Genomic DNA, 21,735 nt, shown 5'->3' with positions numbered 1-21,735 from the left:
TATCACAACTAAGAATTTGTTACACTTTACAAGAAAGGAAGCAATTGCTGTTGTGTTTCAGAAGTTATATCTTTTTTCTTAATGTAATAGGTGTTCATAGACTCTAATCAGTATTTTAAAACATAGAATCTCCTAAAAGAAAATAGTCAACTGAAGATAAGAGATAAATTTTATGTGAGTAAAATGGTGCCAGATTTTAAAATTAAAGTCATCTTTGAAACTTTCACAGCATAATGTGAAATAGAAATTTGCAAACTTCCTGTCAGAGCAGTATAAGCTTTAGTCTTGAGTGAAGCGTTCAAGAACACATCACTGATCTTCCACATATCTATTTGAAGTATTTAAATACTTTAATACCCTTAAAGTATTTGTTGACAAAAAGGAATGTTCCTACTTAAGGCGTTTAGAAAACAAAAAATTCCATCTGATGTATGTCCTCAAGGAAAAAAAAAACAACAAAAAACAAAAAACTGAACATGAGTTTTGAGAAGCCTCAGGCAAGAGAAAGGAAAACAATCATAGTTGACTGTATTTTAAGAGAAATCATGCCAGATGCCATTTTAAATATTTGAATAATTAGTCTGAAATCATCCAGTACAGCCCTGACCAATTTGAAATCTGGGGCAAAAGCAGAGATTATTATTTGGCAATGGCTTGAACATGTTGAAATAGGGAATTCGTGCTTAGGGAAAAATTACCCAGAGGATTTATTGTTTATAATTTTGACCTTTAGAAGGTTTATTAATCTCTCCAGCACTCCATTTTTCAGTCAATGAAATGGGATATTTGCCAACTACCCTACGTGAGATTTGTGATATGAATGAAAGTTAATCTTTTAGAAATATAGAGAAAAGTCTTAAGTGCAAAAACCATGGTCATTTCCTCTTAATTTCTTTTTGTTGATTTAAAAAATAACAAAAGTGGTTCATGCTTATTGAAGACAATAGAACTTACATTTCTAAGAATATTTCAAGTCTAAATGGGCTTCAGGGCCTTTTACCGTTTAGATGACAGGAAACCCGGTTTTCCTTAGCTCCTTTCCTAATTAATTCCCTCTGGGAATCTTTGATGTGAATGGAGGGCAGAAAGAGTTCTACCCACAGCTCACTACTCTCCCTGCTCTGGAGGCTGGTGTTGCCCTGTTTCGCTCCCCTTCTGCTCCTGGGATGGCCCACCATCAGTTTCTTTCAGCCCCTGGTGTCCTCTTTGCTCGTCTTCCTTCCTTCTTCCATCAGTGTCTTCAGGGTGTTGCAGGACTGAGGTGTGGGGAGACGATAGCTCTGAGTTTTGCCCAGCTTCACTTTGTGACATCATTCACAATGATTTTCTCTCAGGAACTTCCTTGTTTTTCCTAACAACAAAGCCCCTGGGGTGACAGCCTGCCATATCTAACAGGAACTTGGGTCTTGGGATGGCTAAGGGGAGGCCGCTGCCCAGGGACAAAATGGAGAAGACTGTACAACCTCAGGCAGGGATTGTCCCACAGCCCTCTGACACTGGATCCCACCTGGTGAGGACCCAATTTGTCCTTTTCCTTTTGTTTCACAAAACACATGACCTGGCTCTGTTTCTATGACAGGCTGTTTTTGAACCAACCTATAGGAATTTATGAGGCTGCTTCCCCCAACCCCTCCTAGAACACGCTCAGCTTTGCCTGCCATGTTAATCTAACATGGTCTCGCCATTAACAAACCAAGGGCCTGGGTGGTCTTTCCAACTCTTCTCAAGCTTCTGCCTTCTATATCTGAGCTCTGCTAAAATTCTTTGCAGCTTTTTCTTGGGTTGTATTCTTTTCTCTTTTTCTCACTCCTTTTCTAGGTGGTCATATCCATTCCTAAGGCTTTCAGATACATCAGCTTGCTGGTGTCTCCCTCCTATTCAATCTAGTCAGACCTCCAAGGTGATGGTGGTCTTGAGGAGTGGGGGTGATGGAAGTGACCATGTAGGTGTGGATTCTTGATCTATTTTGAAGGTAGAGACAATGGAATGTCTTGGTTGCTATGAGAAAAAGAAAAGTGTTAACAGTAATGCTTAGATTTGGGGCTTGAACGAATGGTTGAATGGAGTTTCCATTTGAGATGGGGAAGATTGTGGAAACATCAGGGAACATCTGAGATATGTTAGTCTTGCAAAAGATGTTGAGAAGGCAGGTCTCTATTGAAATAAGAAGTTGGAAGAGAGGTCTGAAAGTTGTCAACACTGAATTCACAGAATAGGACAGGGTCACCAGTAGAATATTTCTGGCATTTATAGATACATAATGCATATTTGTGTTATGTTTATGCATTATAAATATTTTCTATTATTTATAATATTTATATAAGTATGTATATTAATATAATGTTGACACATAAAATGTTATATTGGAATGTGTTGTGTTAACTTGGAATATGTTATTCCAAGTCTTTTGATCACATTGCACCATTACTTTTCAAAATGGCTATTCAATTTTCACTCCCTTCACCTATCTACAAATGTATCCATTTCTTCCTGGAATGTTGTTTTTGCTTAGGTATCACATCCCAACTGGGTATGAAATCATCAGGAACTAATGAAATGCTGTATTTATCTGTAGGTCCAAGGATGGCACATCTCCAAGATTATGAGCAGTTTAGAGACATATATTCTCATATATATGAGACAAGTAAAGGGATTTCGGTTTTTGGTTTAAAAGATGAACTGCAAGGGAACTACCCTGGTTCAGACAGCTAGCTACTGCGAAAATCTGATGGAGAGTAAGATGACTGATCCTTTCTGAGATGTAAGGAGCAGAATCAGGGTCCCTGACACTGGCACATGCCAAATTAGGTTGGGTCCTTGAAGGAGGAAGAAAACCAGCAAAGGAAACAAATTCCTTTGAGAAGAAGATTTTCCATTTAAGAATGGATACTGGAGTTTTGTAAGCCCATGTTTTTGTTATTACTACACCAACTATTGGTAAGGCCATACTTATAACTTACATAGACGTGGAAATAGATTATTGTCACTTTTTGTGAGCTATTTTCCCTGTCCTTTACCCCAGCCACCCCATTCCTCCATTTTCAGGATGCCTGAGACTTAGGTCGGTTTCCCACTAGCTTGGGAAATGAGCCAATGCCTGATAAGTGATCATTCTCACCAGGACAGCATTTTCAAGCAAGGGGAAGTGGTTGAAATTTATAGTAATACTGTATCTTTAAAGAACATCTTTCTCTTAGGAGCTTGTTGTATTTTTATAGACATTCAGCTTAATTCTCCCCAGGACCCAGGAGAAATCAGTGACAGTAATGACACATACAAATACCTATAAACCTTAATGATAAATGCCCCTATTGCCCTAGGAAGGAAATGTCTACCTTGAGTGTGGCCCTTCTCCTTAATGCAAAACTCTGCTGAGAGAGATTACATTGCTGCCACCTCCAAGCTCCAAAGGTTGAGCTGCTTTTTGGGCTGAGTGGATTTCCCCTTCCAAAAACTAAAGGAAAAATCATGTTTATTACTATCCCAACATGGGACGTATCGCTATAAAATTGATGGTTCAACAAGTCAGTGTATCAACTATTTGTTGAGTGGGTATGCTATGTGCCAGGCCTTTTGGGATCGGCATAGTCCATGGCCAAAAGTTTAGAGTCTATCCAAGACATGGTTCCCAACCACGGGCCAACAAGAGCTATGACAGGTAGATTGCATCCAAATTAGCTGGGGAGGTATTTTAACAGAGATTCCTGAATCCTGCCTAAAGACAGCCTGACTCAGCATATCTCCAGTGGGTTCTAGGGTTCTGCCTTTTTAATAAAATCCATTTTGACTTAAAAGGTGTTTTCCTGAGCTATCAAATCTGGGAGTCATCATTCTCATTGATTAGTTATGTGATGACAGGATTATATTTTAAACAATTGGTGAAAGTAAACTGTAGAAGTTGCCTATTGTTGAACTGGTGGGGAACAATATTGTGTGGTAGGTAAGGATGGAGTTTGCTGTTCGTCTGTTTGAATCTTTCCTCTCCCTCTCCCTAACTCTGAGACATTTGGAAAGCTTCTCAAATGTGTTAGCATTCAGTTTGTGCACGCAGTTGTCTTCTGTAAAATGTCCTGATTTTACAGGTTGTTTTGCAAATTAAATAAGACACTGCATGCCAAGTATGACACAATGTGTACTCTGTTCATGGTAGATACTGTCATTGTTGCCATCATTGTTGGCAAAACTCAAAACAAAAATAAAACCATCCATATTCACCCCCTTCATTATAATATTGAACCCCTCTGTCATCAGCTCTGTAATGACAGATATCAGACATGCGCACATGCACACAGTTGATGTGTAAAACCCCCAGAAGTAGAAGGTTGACCAATAGCACCTCTCAAATAGCATGCCATTATAGTCTTAATCAAAGTTTTTGTTTTGAGGAATAATTTAAAAGATAACAGTCTTCTTTTTACGTGGATTCCTTATTTATCTTCCAAGCAAATGTTGGCATTATTAGTTTTGAATTCTTCTGGCAAGGGCATATGGTCTCCTGTGTAAGGACCTTAACCATAAATATATTCTGCATTGGTTCGGAAGGGCTGATCAGACTGTACATTCTGTGTGGGGACTCTAGATTCTCTACCAAAGGAGACAGGGCATGTTCTGGGGCACTTCCTGAGAAACCAATGGGCATCATGTAGAAACTGTAAGAGAAAAATCCCTTAAGGCCTTTATGATATGTAGCTTGCTGTCTGGCAGTTTTAGGCAGCACAGGTTAAGACAAGACGTGCCCCTGAGGGGAGGAAAAGAATGTAAATTTTAAGACCAGATGCAGAACAGAGCCACTTCCAAGCCAGGGAGGAGAGGGTTAACAAAGCCAGAGGTTAGTTACCAGTTAACATTTGTGAGGATGTTTTATGGACCCAGCAAGTAAAACAGGCTGGATTCCAGATGTCACAGCTGAGGTTACCAGCCTCTGGAGGGATCTCCAAATAATCCCTCTTAATTCTACTTTCTTCAAAAGGCAGAAGGAAGAGGGGACGAGTTGGAGAGAGCAATCAGTGAGGCAGGAGTAGAAAAGCTGGAAAGAGAAGATTTGCATGTAACTAGTAAGAACAATGCACTTATTATTTGTCAACATATCTCAAAAACTAATTCTACAGATGTTTGCTTAAGGGTATGAAACAGTAATTTTTTTGGTATTCCTGTAACCATGTCATTGAGACATAATGATTCTCATATTTTTTTAATGTCTATGATATTATTCCTTAAAATATTCAAAACTTTATTCATTAATGTAGTCCAGCATTCATTCGTGTATTTACCCAAAATTCCATGAGGCATTTTCTTTTTTTATTAATTTTTTTTATTTTTTATAAACATATAATGTATTATTAGCCCCAGGGGTACAGGTCTGTGAATCACCAGGTTTACACACTTCACAGCACTCACCATAACACATACTCTCCCCAATGTCCATAAGCCCACCACTCTGTCCTACCCCCCCGCCACGAGGCATTTTCTATAAGCCAAACAAAGTTGGCTTTGTGCCCTTGAAAGCTTGTTCTATTTGGGAGATGGAGACAGGGCTGCATAATGATCCTATCATAAAAAAGTTAAGTGTGAGAATGAACATGGGTGCGTGGAGTGGTGTGTAGGGAAAGTGAAGGATAATTCCATGTAGCTTGTCCACCGGGCCCATCAGTTGGGTGGGAGGGGCTTCTGATTGGGGTCATGCTGGGAACGTAGACTTTATCTTGAAAATAAGGACATACTGAATGTTGTTAGGAATGTGGTAAGTTCATTCAGTATTATGCATATGTGTCATGAGGAAAGGAAAGGAGATCACGGAGGTATGGGCAAAGAAGGAATTGATTAGAAGGACGTGAACATGAGCTAGAAACCTGCCATCCTCCAGAAGTAATGCTGGGGTGCTTCCATGCTTCCATACACTATTTCCTTGTAGAATCCACACATCCACACACACACACACACACATCCCGTGTTGTAGCAATGATCCTCTCTGATTTCCAGATAAAGGGACTGAGGTTTATCAAGTTGATTTACCTTGCCCAAGCTGCCATGCCCACAAATGGCAGATATAGAACTCAAACCCAAGGTTTGGCAAAAGGCCACTCTCTCTCCTCTTTATACCATGCTGCCCTTGGAGGACATAACTCTGGGTCAGGATGTCACTGGGCTTGAGGGGATAATGATGAGAATCTGTCGGTAACTTAAAAGAAGGCTTGAAACAACCAACTGAAATAGAGTCTAACTGCAACAACTGAATAAGACCCTGAATCTTAATCTTCCTGTCATAAAAGACAAAGAAGGATGGTCAGGATTAACACAGTTGGCAGTCTCAGCAACCCGCCATCAGCAGTACACTCTGAGCACACGCCGAACAGCACTTAGTCCTACCCAACCCATTGTGACTGACAAGAGAAGTGTGCTGTCTTCTGAACATGCACAACACGGACGATTTTTCCAAATGAATTATTCATTCAAAGCTTCCAACAAAAACCGCGTTGCTTTTCATTCAGTGAGGGGGCTGTGAGGAGGGGGGATTAGAAGTGCTGAGGTGACGGGAAGGATGTTGACGTTATTTAACAGATGGAGGTGCTATAATAATAAGCTTTAAGGTAACAGTTGCTAAATAAAGGCAAGCCTAGTGAAATATGCAATTAAAAAGAATAGAAATTGATTGGTGAAAACAAGTCAGGGATCACAAATGAAAGTTGGTTTAGTATCTAAGCTGTGAGAAGAATGTAAAGAAGAAACATATTTTCTGAAAATAGTTGTGGCTTCTTAAAAACTCAAGTAATTATTAGAGATTCAAATGAACTATGTGCTAATTTTATTAGGAAATTTACTATCCACAGGAAATCTCAGGCAGATGGTGCTTTAAAATTGATTCTTCCCCCAGAGGACAGAGAAAATTTGGGAATTGTCTTTCAAGGATCTCCTTAGGACACATAAATAAAACAGAAAGAAAATCATGAATCAGAAAAATTAAGGTTGCAGCAAGCAAAGATCTTAATATTTGGAATTCTTACAAATCAGTGAGAAAACTATAAACATCCCAATTAAAATGGAGTAAGAACATTAGCAAGCAATTCGCAAAAAGAGGAAATCAAATAAATGGTCAATATAATTTCCCATGAAAACATCCACAAAAGCAATCATCTCAAAAATTCAAATGAAAAGAACAATTTCAGATTCTCTTTATTTATTTAGGTAACTCAATTGGCAATATTAAAATGATGAGGAGCCCTGGCAAGTTTGTTGAGGAAATGGGTATCATCATACCTCATAGTTAGGAGTGAAATTGGCATATATATATATATATATATTTCTGGAAGCTATTTTGGTAATAGTTGTAAACAGGAATTGAGAGGTTTATAAACATATCCATTCAACCATTCATGTCTAGGAGGTGATTCAAAGAAGGAATGGAAACAGTATGCAAATATTTGTGATTGACAGAACAGTTACCTAATAAAGGGCTTTCCCAGCAAGACCTACTTCAGTACTTACCTCTACGCCTTAGTGCATAGTATTTTAGCCCTCACTAACTTCTTAGTCATTAATTAATTTACCAACTTGCAAGGTATGAATGAGAAGGGACCAGAACTCGAGCCTGTTCTTCATTTTATTGTTCATTTTATTATCTGTAGGAGAGTGGAAGCTTTCTTTAAAAACTTCCACTCAACTGGTTTGCCAGATTAATGGGCAGTCTCCATTCCTTCCATGAACACATGGATGGGTGCATGCTGTGAGCTGTCACCAGTAGACGGTCCTCTGTTGAGCCCAGTAGCTTCTGCTTTTCCAGCTGAGTTATATGTTTACCAACAGTCAGTTGTGTTTCTCCCCATGCATCTCTCCCAGGTATAATTATCTCTGTCATTATGTAATTTAATTAAATACCATGTAAATTCCAGCCCCTATATGAGTGTGAAAAGACAGGAGTTTTTGTTTCTGCGAAAGCTACATTAAAACTTTGCACGCACTCCCGACATTTTAGCTGCTAAAACAACGACAACAACAATAACACTGTTGCTGCGAAATTAAGTGGGAATGCGATTAAAGTATTAGGAAGATTTTATTAACTGGTATTAATCATTTCATAATTAATAGTGTCATGTTTTTTTAAGTTCTTACTCCACTTAAAGTACTAATAAATAATATTTATGGAGCACTGTGGTAAGCAGGGCAATGGTCCCCCAAAGATGAACACATCCTAATCCCCAGAACCTGCGAATATGTTAGGTTGCATGACAAAGGCAAATTATAGTTGCTAATAGTTTATCATATAACAGGGCACTTATCCTGATTGCCTGGGTGAGCCCCTTGTAATCCGAAGGATCCTTAAAAGTAGAAGAGGGAGGTAGAAGGGGAGAGAATCAAGGAAGATATGATAAAAGCTCCACTTTAAACATGTAAGGCCTCCACCTGCCTTTACTGGCTTTAAGGGTGAAGAAATGGCTCAAAGTCCAGGAATGAGGACAACTTCTAGCAATTGGAAAAAAGAAATGAATCCTCCCCTCGAGCTTCCAGAGAAAAACAAAAACAAAAAACACAGCCCTGCTAACACCTCAGTTTCAGCCCAAGAAGACCCATGTTGAACCTCAGACCAATAGGCCAGTAAGATAATAAGTTTGAGTTGTTTCATGCTACGGAGGTTGTGGTAATTTGTTACATTCACAACAATATGCTGCTATCAGTGTATTTTATAAACTGAATGACCCTTTCCAATTTTCCTCTTTCAGTATTACTTCTGTCATAAGATCTCAGGAGAGAGAAAAAAGAGTGGAACTCAACCTGCTCTTCACAGTTTCCATTATTGTTAAGAGAAGAGAGGGGGCTGTTGCTAAGCTCCATTGAGGGAACTGATGCAGAATGCAGTGGTTAGGAGACTGATCTAGAATCAGATTCCCTGCCAGAGGCCAGGCTTGGCAGCTCTATGTACTAAAGCACTTCTGAATGTCCCGGTGCTTAGGAAGTACTTAGTAACAGTTAGCTATTTCTTATGACATAGCGGTACATCAGAAGGGCCAGACCTTCTAGAACATCCAAAAGCAAAGCGTTATTACAGATCTAGGTGAATTTTGCAGACCTGCCCACACCCTTCCCCTATTTGCATCTCCTACTTGGACCAGTTTGGTGGTTTGCTATACAGTCCCTGAGTCTTTTTCTTCTTGGTGACTTCTCATTTCTCCGACACTTTTTCTTTTCTCTCTTCTTGCCAAATCCTATTCATCTCTTAAGTATTGCTCAAATTTCTTTTCCATGAAATCTTCTTAGATAACTGCAGTCTGTGGTAGTAATCCCTCCATTAAACCTTTTGCATGGTTATGGAGTTTGAATTCATGCTTCCAAGGACTGGCATCAGAAATTCTCTCTAGGACAAATAAAAGGATGAGCTCAGGGGAGAAGGGATGAAGTATCCCAAAGATAGGAGACTACTTAGCTGATGACAATTCCAGAAGAATGCCAAAGTCCCTAAAGTCAGGAAGGCATCTTCAGGTGATGAAAACTTCAAGGGAAGAGTAATAGGCATGAACTGCGGGCCCAGGGAGACAGAAAGAAGGACGGTGGGGATTGTTTTTTAAAAACTGTTACTGCTCTGTGTTGATGAAAACCCTAGAGTGGGGCTCATGGGCCTGTCTTCTACATCACTGATGACTGCATTTCTTGAGGACAGAAATGAAATAGCACACTATGCATTCCTACAGCATCCATCACAATACAGTGCCTTGCATACATTCAGGTCTCAAGGACAATTGTTTCAGTTGCTATCCACTGGATTCTGAATGCTCCACACATTGGAATGGTCCATGGGAGGTAAGTACATAGTAAGAATGCAGGAACTTACCTAATAACTAGAAAAATATAGCATAAAGAGAATAAGAAGACAAGACACAGATTGGGAGAAAATATTTACAAATGACATATTTGAGAAAGTTACTGTTATCTAAAAATATAGAATGAACTCTTAAAACTCAACAGTAAGAAGGTGAACAACCTTATTAAAAACTGAACCAAAGACTCAGAGACCTCATCACAGAAGACATACAGATCACTGATAAGCAGATGAAAAGATGCTCGACATCATAAACCATTAGGATATTTTAAATTAAAGGGCACCAAGATACCACTATACACGTATAAGAATGGCCAAAATCCACACCACTGACAACAACAAATGCTGACAAGGACACTGAACAACAGGAACTCTCATTCTTTGCTGGATGGAATGCAAAATGGTAGTCATTTTGGGAGACAGTTTGGCAGTTTCTTACAAATTAGACACACTCTTAGCATACGATCCAGTAAATATGCTTCCAGATGTTTATTCAAGGAGTTGAGAGCTTGTGCGCACATGCATGAATGCTTATAACAGCTTTATTCATCATCGTCAAGACTTGGGTGTAACCAAGATGCCCTTTACTAGGTCAATGGATAAGTAAACAAGGGCACATCTGGACAATGGAATATTGTTCAGCACTGAAAAGAAGGAAACTATCAAGTCACAAAAAAATATGGAGGAAATTTAAATGAATATTACTAAGTGAAAGAAGCCAGTCTGAAAAAGTTACGTTCTGTCTGATTCCAACTATGTGAGATCGTGTGAAGGGCAAAACTAGGAGACCGTTAAGACAGGTGGTTGCTGGGCTGGGCTGGGGGTGTGAAGAATGAGTAAGTGAAGCACAGAGGCTTTGTAGGACAGTGAAATTACTCTCTGTGATACTGTAATGTAAACTGTGAGCTTTGGGTAATGATGATGATGTGTCAGTGTCGATTCATCAGCGGTAACAACCGATGGCTGATGCTAATGGTAGGGGATGCTATGGGGGGAGGGGCAGGGACTATACGGAACATTGTACTTACTGCACAGTTCTGCTTTGAACCTAAAACGGCTCTAAAAAAATAAAGTTTCGGGACGCCTGGGTGGCTTAGTCATTAAGCGTCTGCCTTTGGCTCAGGTCATGATCTCAGCGTCCTGGGATCGAGCCTAGCATCAGGCTCCCTGCTCAGCAGGAAGCCTGCTTCTCCCTCTTCCACTCCCCCTGCTTGTGATTCCTCTCTCAGTGTCTCTCTCTGCCAAATAAATAAAATCTTGAAAAAAAAGAAAAGAAATTTGGAAAAAAGTCTATTTTTAAAAGATTGATTGATTGATTGATTTAATTTAGTTAGAGAACATGTTCATGTGCAAGCAGAGGGAAGGGCAGAGGGACAAAGAGAATCCTCAAGCAGATTCTCCTGCTGAGCATGGAGCCAGACTCAGGGGTCGGGCTCAGGACTCTAAGATCATGACTTGAGCCAAAATAAAGAGTCAGCTGCTTAACCAACTGAGCCACCCAGGTGTCCCCAAAATAAATCTATTAATTATATATTCATAGATGTATGTGTACATATAAGCATGTGTTTTATACGTACATAAAATAAGTCCTTGCCTCTAACTGCCTTACTTGTGTAGAGTGCCCTAGGGTACTTGGCCCTTTAATGCGTAAGTAAAAAGATCACAGCTTGTCATTTTCCTTCTGTCCTTCCTCATCGGTGTCCCTCGTGCATTGAGCAAAGCTTTAAACCTTCAGTCTCCAAGGATGGCTTTTCCCATTAGTGACTGAAACCTAAGTAAGTAATGAACTTTGAGTTTTCACTTCCCATTGCTTAAAATGTTCCCATTTTGTCCTCGGAATACATTCCCAAATCTTCCTAGGACCGATAAAACCCTCTATACTCTGGCCCCTGTCTACCTGGCAAGCCTTCCCTTTTGCTTCTCCTCACTTCCGTGTGTTGTGCTCTAATCTTAGAGAAATCCAGTCCATTACTTGAGAATGCCACTTTGACTCTTCACCTCCACCAGGCCCTTCACACTTGCTGCTCTCTTCCCCCGCTATCCCCTCTCTCACGCATTTATCGGCCTCTATTTTCTCAACTGTATAGGACCTTTGTGTTTCCCAGGCTATCCAGGAGATTACAAATCAAATAAATACATAATGACAGGCTTTCTTTAAAAAGAAGTCCTTTATATTTGCAGAGCTCTAGTTCTGGAAGCCCGTTACTTTAGGATCAGTGAAACCATCCCTGAAGAGGTTCAGCTGACACAGGAAAGGGTCACTAGGACAAATTATGTACGTGGAAGAGGAAGAGCAGCACAGGGATAGTGACTAAAAACAGAGACTGCTCAGACAGACTGGGGTCCAAATCTTTTGACCTTGATAATTAACATATCTAAGCCCCCGTGTCCTCCCCTGTAAGTGTGGGATTATGATAGTCTCCTACCTGACAGGGTTTTTTTTGTAAAGATTATGGATGTAAATATTAAATCCATATTAAATCCTACCAACATTACTATAGCTTGCTTTTGGGATATGTTGAATCCAAGTGCCAGTGAGATATCCAGTGTCCTAAAAAGCAGTTTCTTGCATGCTTCTGAATTTCAGGAGTGCGATCTGGATGGATGATTTTGGTTTGGGTTATCAACAGACACATAGAACTTGTAGTCCTGGGATGCAATAAGGTGACGTAGCGAGAGTGTGAAGAATGAGAAGCCAACAGTCTTGGACCTCAGCATTGGCAGATTGGCACCGGGAAAGGGGACTGAGAAAATGTCAGGGAAGTGAAGGTGCATCATATTTGAAGAAGACTGTTGATCAGTTTGGGGAATCAGTAACAATGGGACCCACCTCTGCATTCCAGATCCACCATGCCTATGAATAAACTTTTGCTTTAAGAAAATGACAAATGATTACATATCACAGACCTCCAAGGGGTTCTGAGAACGTCAAATTTCTGACTATTATATCTGCAAAAGTCACGAGTCTCAGAACTTTTGGGAGCCCTGAGATGATCGACGTGTCTCTTGAAACACAAACCTTAGTCATCTCTGTAGGATGGCACCGTTTGTGACATCATTGATAATAAAACTACCCAGGCTTTAAAAATAAATTAAAGATACAGAATTTTTCTTGACTACTGGTTCCTGCAGCAGTAATATATACACTTTGAGTTACATCGAGTTGTGGATGGTTTAATTAAAAGCTAGCACTCCATGAATATTACAGAGATAAGGGAACTGCAGCCAAGGGTGAGGTGTCTTATCTGCAAATGCAAACATAACAAGTGGTAATTTTATCTTCTGGATTGGATTTTTAAATAGAGCAGCTGTAATGCCCCATAAAGCAATACTCTCAATTTTTTAAACTCGAGTTGTACCCCTCCTCTGTATCCCTTTGCTGGATTTTAGTTCTGGCTGTGAAAAAGAGGACGTGAAACCCGAAATAAGATCTTTGCAGAACAAACACATATGATTCATACCTGATGTGCGGCAAAGGGCAATCGGCTAATAACCGTCCATGAATGGCCTGGCCGTTTGTTGACACCTCACGGGTGCACCTAGATTTAATCACACTTAGAAGAGCAAAGTGTTTCTGGTCTCAAAGGGAATTGCCAGTGTCCACCGGCTAATGTGTATGCTGGCAATAACGCAGTTACAGATAATTGCCATTTTGTAGCGCTTTGGGTAGGTGGGGTCATTCACTTAGTATTGCCATGCTGTCTCGATTGCACCTGGTTGGGATCAAAAGGTGCTTTAGCTTGAAGGGAAATGAGTTAAATTGAGAAACAGAAAGCCAGAATCTCACCCCTCCTGGGCTACTAACACTGCTTTCCTAAGCTTGCAGTGTTTTGAAAGCTGCTCTGTTTGGCCTTTGAAATTGCATTCAAATCCTTCTCTGAAAACCCTCTGACAGTAACCAATCTCGTATGGTGAGGGCAGCTTGAGACTGAAAAAGGAACACATAACTGTGATGGGTCTATTGAATATACTAGAAGGCATCTTAAAGTGGAATAATACAATTGGTTTCAAAAGCTACACTTCCCCCCAAAAGTCACCAGCAAGGGTAAATTGGATGGGAATGCGTAAAAATTGAGTTCCTTGGGCTTTTTTTTTTTTTTTCCATTGTGACTTGATACTAGTAAATTTTCCTCAATCTCCTTTTATTTCCTGGCTTGCTCTTCTCTCATTCATATACTGGAGTAGAATATAAACAGCTGGTTCATTTGCAATCCATTATGACATTTATAATACTGCCGTTCTCATAAAGACAAGGTTTATTGTTAGGGATATGCTATTTCCAGAGTCTAACAACTTGTTATCTGGCAGATTGTATATCCGGGTTTTTAATTTATAATTCATCACAGTTTGGTCCATTTGAAACTGACCCAAAATGTGCAAACACGGAGATGGTTTGGGTTTTTTGGTTTTTTTGTATTTTTATTTATTTATTTATTTATTTATTGCTTTGAAGAATAACAATTGAAACATGACCAATTACTCAAAATGAACCCTACTCCCTTTGTCTCTTTGGGGTGAAAATATTATTTTTAGCCAGTTCCTAGGTTTATGTGAGCTGTAGGTTTTGATTCAGACACTTCCCTACTGCTATTTAGACTTTTATTCATAAACTTGGAAATTGACAAGGTATTGTAAATGGTTTTCAAGAATTCTGTTTTGGGAACTGTACACCAAAGAGGGAAAGATCAGTTGTTTCCACCTAATAGGTTTAAACCTCAGTCGCGGGGGGGAGGGGAGAAGTATGTCTTTTTAACTAATACTGTGTCATCTTCTTAATCATGCTGATTCTGAATAATTCAGCCTCTATGGAAGTTGCAGAGCCGGAATCTATAGCTCTGTCTCTCTCGGGGGTGGCTGGGCGGCGGGCGGGGGCAGGGGGGGCGGTGGAGTTTATTATTACGGAGCCTGACAGGAGAGAGCTCTGGCAGGTTAATTGCAACAGCAAGACTAGCTGGGAGTTTGCTGGTAATATATAGCAACTAAAGGGACTGAGGGGGATCGACTCTGCCTGTTACAGCACAAATATCTTCATGCGCCTCAGGTTTCTCAGAAAGATATGAGAAATAAATGTTCGCTGTTCATTTTCTGTCTGCACAATACAAATAGCCTCCGGCTGAACATGGCGACTACAGCACAGAGACTTAAAAAAATAAAAAATAAAATAAAAAAAAAAAAGAAGAGGAAATTTGCAAATTAACATTATTAGAAACATTCCTGCCTGAAAGTGCTGAAAATCAATTTCAATATATTTTGCATTTTAATGAATTGCCAAAGAGATAAATCAGCTGTGTTTGAGGAATGCTTGCTTGGCAATGATGTTTTCTTATCACATCTTGTCTTAACTGATAGCATTTAAAATGAAACCAGTGTTAATTGAAGGCGTGGGGAATGTAACTGCTAGTTAATGAAGTAAATGCATGCTAGTTATGCAGAATTAGAAATTTGCTTTAATGCACTGACTCTAACATTTCTTCCTGCTCTATAGTTCCTAATTCCAAAGTCGTAATTCTCAATATTATAAATGGTTGGAAGGCAAAGTCACACTGTTGCCTGAACTATAGCTAAAGGCCACTGTGTTTTAATTCCCTTGTGGAAACAGAATGCAAATACTGTCGTTTTTGTTTTACACCATAAACAATAAATTTCAGCTCCTGAGTCTTTGGGAGCCTTAGGTGAAGGCAGAATTTCACACTTCTTTCCTAATAAGAAAATAAACAAAGTAACTTTTCAATCTATCAGCTGTTTCCCCTGTTTAAAATTATCTAGCGGGAAGAGGAAGTGAGTTTGTGTTCCTGTTTTTGAGGTTGTAGCTTCTCCATGTCCCATCGGTGCTCACTCACTCAACACGGTACGTGCTGACTGAAATAAGAATGAATGAAGGAATGAATGGTGCCCTCCTTTGATCTCTCTGTCTCTGAACCACAAAGAAATCATCACATTTCTCACTGAGCATGTATACCTGTTTAACAAATATAATATTCATTATGTACCCCCACACTCCGTGTTAGCATATCTAGAATGTACAGGCCTTTTTTTAGTATGCCCCAGCAAGAGTAGAATCCATCTCCAATTTGTATTGCATTTCACTCCTATAGGTTGTAAATTTTCTTTCTTGCTTTTTTTTTTTTCTAAATTATGTAAAGCAAAATAAATAAAGCAATCTCTTTCTTGGGAAATAATTTTTTGAAAAGTGACAAATTGTATATCACATAGCAAACTAAAATTAGGTAGCAACAAAGGAGGCAATTTGTATTATCTCATGCACCATAGAGTGTTTCAAGTCTGGAGGTCACTGAGGTGTCCTGTTTTCTATCAATGAAATGGAAAACCCTACGGAAAACCCTACCTTATGAAATGTTTTGGTTGACGCAAGAAAACCTTGCAAGGAGGTTTTCTTCTTAAATTTTTAATCTCATCACTGAATGATGTCAAATCACTAAGGGTCATTGAGGGTAACAGTGAGGGTGTCAGATAACTAGATGTCAGAAGTTTAATGGTGAGGAATTCATAATTACTTAGCTTTATGTAACAATTAATGAGAAACAAACTTCCCAATGGATAGAAAATATACCCATTAAATATTGATAATGGGAAAGTTGGAAGATCTGATACAATGTGTCATTTGCTGAATAAAGTGGATCTTGTCGGTGAGTTATCAGGGATAACATGGCTCTTACTCTTTATAACTCAGAATAAAGTGAGAAACGATTTTGATGCCTAATTGTTCCTGTGTAATTTAGAATCACTTTGATTTGTGGGATCTTTCAAAGTCAATTACCTCCCCAAAGCTCTTTTCTTTTTCTTTTTTTTTTTTTTTAAAGATTTTATTTATTTGTCAAGAGAGAGAGGGAGAGAGAGCAAGCACAGGCAGACAGAATGGCAGGCAGAGGCAGAGGGAGAAGCAGGCTCCCTGCTGAGCAAGGAGCCCGATGTGGGACTTGATCCCAAGATGCTGGGATCATGACCTGAGCCGAAGGCAGCTGCTTAACCAACTGAGCCACCCAGGCATCCCCCCAAAGCTCTTTTCAAGACAGAAAATACCTTTCTGTTTTTGCAAGTCTCTCTGGTGCCACCTCGAAGCTCTCTGCCTTATTGTTCACACACACACACCCACCCCCTATCGGAGCAAGGAGGTCTCTGTGGAGCAGGAAGAGAGGAAAGGGACATCTCACAGTGAATTATTTCTGGTGCTTTGCTCAATGACAAGGGAAGTGGTTAATTGCTGAGGCCAAAGACTTGAGTCATTTAGCAAGCGAATGTCAAAAACAAGGAGACTGTGTATTTCAAAGGATGCACTTGTGTGTCTTGAGGGGCTTGTTCTTGCTTTCCTCAGTGGTACACCCCGAACACTGGAAAAAAGTGGCCATAGTTCTGCTGTGCTGGCCGTCTGCGCTCCCACTCAAATCAGTAACATCTTTGGGCACATCCTTGGTCCAAGTGACTACACTACACTCAGAGCTTTGGAGAAGAGCATACCCCCTGAGGATATGACCAGGGGTGTAGCTGACAAAACCCTGGCCTTTGGACACAGGGCCTCGAGTCAAATCCCACCTCTACCTTTCACTTACTCTATGTTCCCCAGCACATTCTGGTATGTTCTGGGCCTCAGTTTCTTTTTCTATAATGAGTACCATATGGGTTCCTATGACTGCTTTATAATTCCTAGAGGGTTTTTCCTGGGATGGAATTGTATGGATCCATATCACTCGGATACAATTTAGACACTGAAAGCAGCAGTAATAGAAATACTGTCATGCTTTCACAAAGAGTGGAACGTTAGGTTAAATTTGAAGAATCAAGAAAGACTTTTTTGTAAGATGTGATACTGAGCTGTAATGTCCACTCTCTGAAGATTGATTTCATGTTTATGTAAAAATTCTTTGTGATCATAGCTTATGGAATCAAACACCTTGGTTTCATTATTTTTTTTAAATATTTGGACAAATATACACAGCATAGAATTAACTCTCTTTTTCTATAATATCAAAGCTCTATTCATTAATTTGTTAACATCTTCTTACCCTGATTGTCTCATACATCCATGGAATGAGTCAAATATAAATCCCTTAAACAACCAAATATTATGAACATCTTATATAAAACATGGAGGCACTTAATAAACATGAGGTGTTAAAGTGATGAATTCTTACTGTAAACCCAAGGGTAAAAAGCCTTTAAATATTAATCTAATTCCTTCTGATATACTTTTCTAGAGAGATCATGACGTGGTCTGCAGCCATGCTGGCTTTGAAAAACCATCACCAGCAGCTATTTCTTCTGATCATTTAAAATACTGATTGCAGATGTCAGAAGGGTAATTGGCCTGGGCCTATATTGGAAAGCTTTATTGCATAAAAGGCTTAGGACTTTTTCCTTTTATTGATTTCATTCAATTTAATATAAGCAGTATTTTAAAATAGGTCCAAAAAATAAACAATACTTCAAACTTATCTAGCACTCTACATATGTCTAATTAAAATCATAGACAGTTTTATTGAGGTATAACTGGTATTTTAAAATGAGTATATTAACTGAATCACAGTTTGATGAGTTTGGAAATTTGCACACACCTGGGAAACCACACCATGATCTAGATTAAAAAAACAAAACAAAACAAAACAACAACAACAACAAAAAACCACATACCCATCACCTCTAAGAGTTTCTTCCTGCTGCTTTGGGTTTTGTTGGTTGGTTTGTTTGTGTCTGTTTTGGAGTAAGAACTGCTAACACGAGATCTACACTTTCAACAAAATTTGAAGTGTGCAATACCAAATTGTTAGCTACGGACACTGTGCTGTACAGCAGATCTCTAGAACTTATTCATCTTGCAAACTGAAACTTTATGCCTGTCAAATAGCTCCCCATTGCACACCTTCCCACAGCTCCTCGTCACCACCGCTCTACTCTCCATTTCTATGAGTTTGACTATTTTAGGCACCTCATGTAAGTGAAATTATGCAGGATCTATCCTTCTGTGACTGGCTTATTTCGCTTCACCGTAATGTCTTCCAGGTTCATCCATATCAGATGTGGTAGCATTTCCGTCTTTTTTAAGGTCAAATAATATTCTGTTGTATGTATATACCATATTTTCTTCATCTGTTCATCCATCAGTGGGCATTTAATTTTATCCTCTGTACTGACCATTGTGAATAATGCTGTGATGAAAATGAGATTGCAAGTATCTCTTCAGGATTTTCTTTTAGCTCTTCTAGATGTATGCCTAGAGGTGGGATTACTGGATCGTTTGGTAGTTCCACTTTTAATTCTTAAGGAACCTCCATACTGTTTTCCATAGATGCTGTACCATTTATATTACCGCCAACAGTGCATAAGGATTCCAGTTTGTCCACATTCTCATCAACAGTTGTTACCTTTTGCTTTTGATAATAACCATCTTAACAGACATGGGGTGATATTTCATTGTGACTTTGATTAGCATTTCTCTGATGATGAAACAAAGAGGAGTGCCTCAGTGGCTCAGTTGGTTAAGCATCGACTCTTAATTTTGGTTTAGGTTGTGATCTCAGGGTCATGAGATGGGGGCCCTCATCGGTTCCACCCTGGAGGTGGAGCCTGCTTGAGATTCTCTCTCTCACTTTCCCTCTGCCCCTCCCCCACCCCTCACTCTCCATCTCTGAAAAAAAGAAAAACGAAGAGAGTTCATGTCTGAGTTGCAGTTTTAGTTTTGTTTAAGAATATTTCTAAAGTATCTGCTTTCTTTTTCTCCCTCCCTCCCCCAAATCTCTTTCCTCAAAAATATACCATATACCTTCCTATTGTAGTGTATTTTTTAAAACTTGGCTAGGGAAGGGCTACATAATTATTATTATTATATTTAAAGAATGGTAAAAGAGGGAAGAAATGGCCTTTTTCAAAGAAAATTAATATTCACATAATTATTATTTCCTTGGGGTCAAACTAATCTCTTATCTCCACCTCCCATTTATAATACTGTTAGTGGTTTTGCTTGTTTGTTTTTAACTTTTAGCTTAAGAGTTAAAGCTAATAGTATAGAAGGAAGGAAGGAAGAAAGCAAGGAAGGAAAGAGGGAGAGAGAAAGAAAGAAAGACCTGAAATTTTACATCTCCAGTGCCACCATGCTTTTAATATTGGTTTCTGAAACAGGTGATGACAAAGTTGTACTAAAAAACCATGCTATAATATTAAATGGTAAACAGACATTTGTTCAGTATCTTCTGGGCAGGACTCACTTTACAGGATAGCCAACAATAAATCAGCTATAGCTGATGACCCATACCTCTTATAAAATGACAAAAGCATTAGATTTACCAAGAAGAGAAATATTCATTTATACAGATTGTCAAATAAAGTAGATATTTTTTTAGAAGGCTAATTTAAGCCACATAAATATGTTTTATATAAAGCTTTAATACCTTTAGGAATGACTTCAAAATTATTTCTGCTTGTTTCTTCTTTTTGGCATCTGGTTGGTACTAGTATGAGTGAATATCTCCAATTCCTCCATCCTCCAATCTACACTCTTACTGTGCTCTCACTGTGGGCAGATTGTTCTTCCCCAACCCTTGAATTTGGGCTTGGTCATAGGACTCTCTTTGTCTCATGACATGTGGTCAGACTCGACAGTGTACCTTTTTTGAGCTTAGTTCTGAAGAGGGCCTATGTGTCTACTGATCTTGTTGACCTTTGTCATCATCATGAGAAAAACAATCCTGGTTTGCTTGCCAGTGCAAGATGCATAAAACAGACCTGCAGTAGGTATCACCGATCCTGCCAATCCATGAGAATCAGTGATTGGTGTGTAAGCCACTGAGATTTTGGGGGGTTGCATGTTACACAGCATTATTGTTGACCAATACAAGAACTTTCTGATGGGCCAAAGCTTGTTTTTGAAAGGGTTATTTACAAAATGTTGGACTTAGGCTTCATATATTGTCACTGTCTTCAATTTTAATATTAAAAATGTATTCTTTGCTGTATAATATTTTCAGTTCCTAAGTTACATAGCTGGGATAGTCACTGGTTTCATCTTTCATGCAATTTCATTGTCTGTTAATAGGAAGAAGTATGAAGCACCAAGAGAAAGAGGACTTTGATTAGCAATGACTAGAATAGGCATATATAATACATATTTTCATATACCTGTCAAAATACTAATACTGGCTCTGATTTTTCTCTTAGATCCTCAAATCCAGAGCTATATTTTATCAGTTATATGGGCTGGTCTCATAAACCACAGATCATAGGATCAAGACATGACAGGCTAATTCTGTTTTGAAAAAGCAAAAGTACTGAGCATTAGACCAGTAGTCAGAAGGTCTGGGACCTACCATTTGTTAAGCCACCAATTACCAGGTCTATCTAGGAAAAGCCTCTTAATAACTACTGAGCCACAGATCTCATAAAACTATAAAATTCTACAGTTTTCTGGTTACAGACCTTTTATTTGGTTGTGTCAATTCACTTTAACGTGAGTAAGTGAAATTCTGACAATAATGTCATTAATCATGTAAGAGTGGGAGAAACTGAGGAGGTGTCTGTAGAGACTTTCATGGGTGCTCAAGTTATCTCTTCAATAAGACTGATTTAAGAAAGGACATGTATGAAAGATGAAAAGAAAGCCATGTGACAAAAGGGAAATGATACTAACAAAGCTAAAACTCAGAATGACATAAAACTTCTGAGAAATGATAAGTTTAAAATAAGATGAGTATGATGAGAATCAGAGCAAAATGGTATTGGCTGGTTGACTGGAGCACATGCAGTATGCTCATTCACCACTGTTCCTTGCCATGCTGTGTGCATACAACTTCTTTTTTTTTTTTTTAATTTTATTTATTTATTTGTCAGAGACAGAAGGAGAGCAAGCGAGCACAGGCAGACAGAGAGGCAGGCAGAAGCAGAGGGAGAAGCAGGCCTCCTGCCGAGCAAGGAACCCGATG

The sequence above is a fragment of the Neovison vison genome, chromosome 9 (assembly GCF_020171115.1).
Source record: "Neovison vison isolate M4711 chromosome 9, ASM_NN_V1, whole genome shotgun sequence".
In the NCBI taxonomy this organism is placed as follows: Eukaryota; Metazoa; Chordata; class Mammalia; order Carnivora; family Mustelidae; genus Neogale; species Neogale vison.
This window is presented reverse-complemented; position numbering follows the sequence as displayed.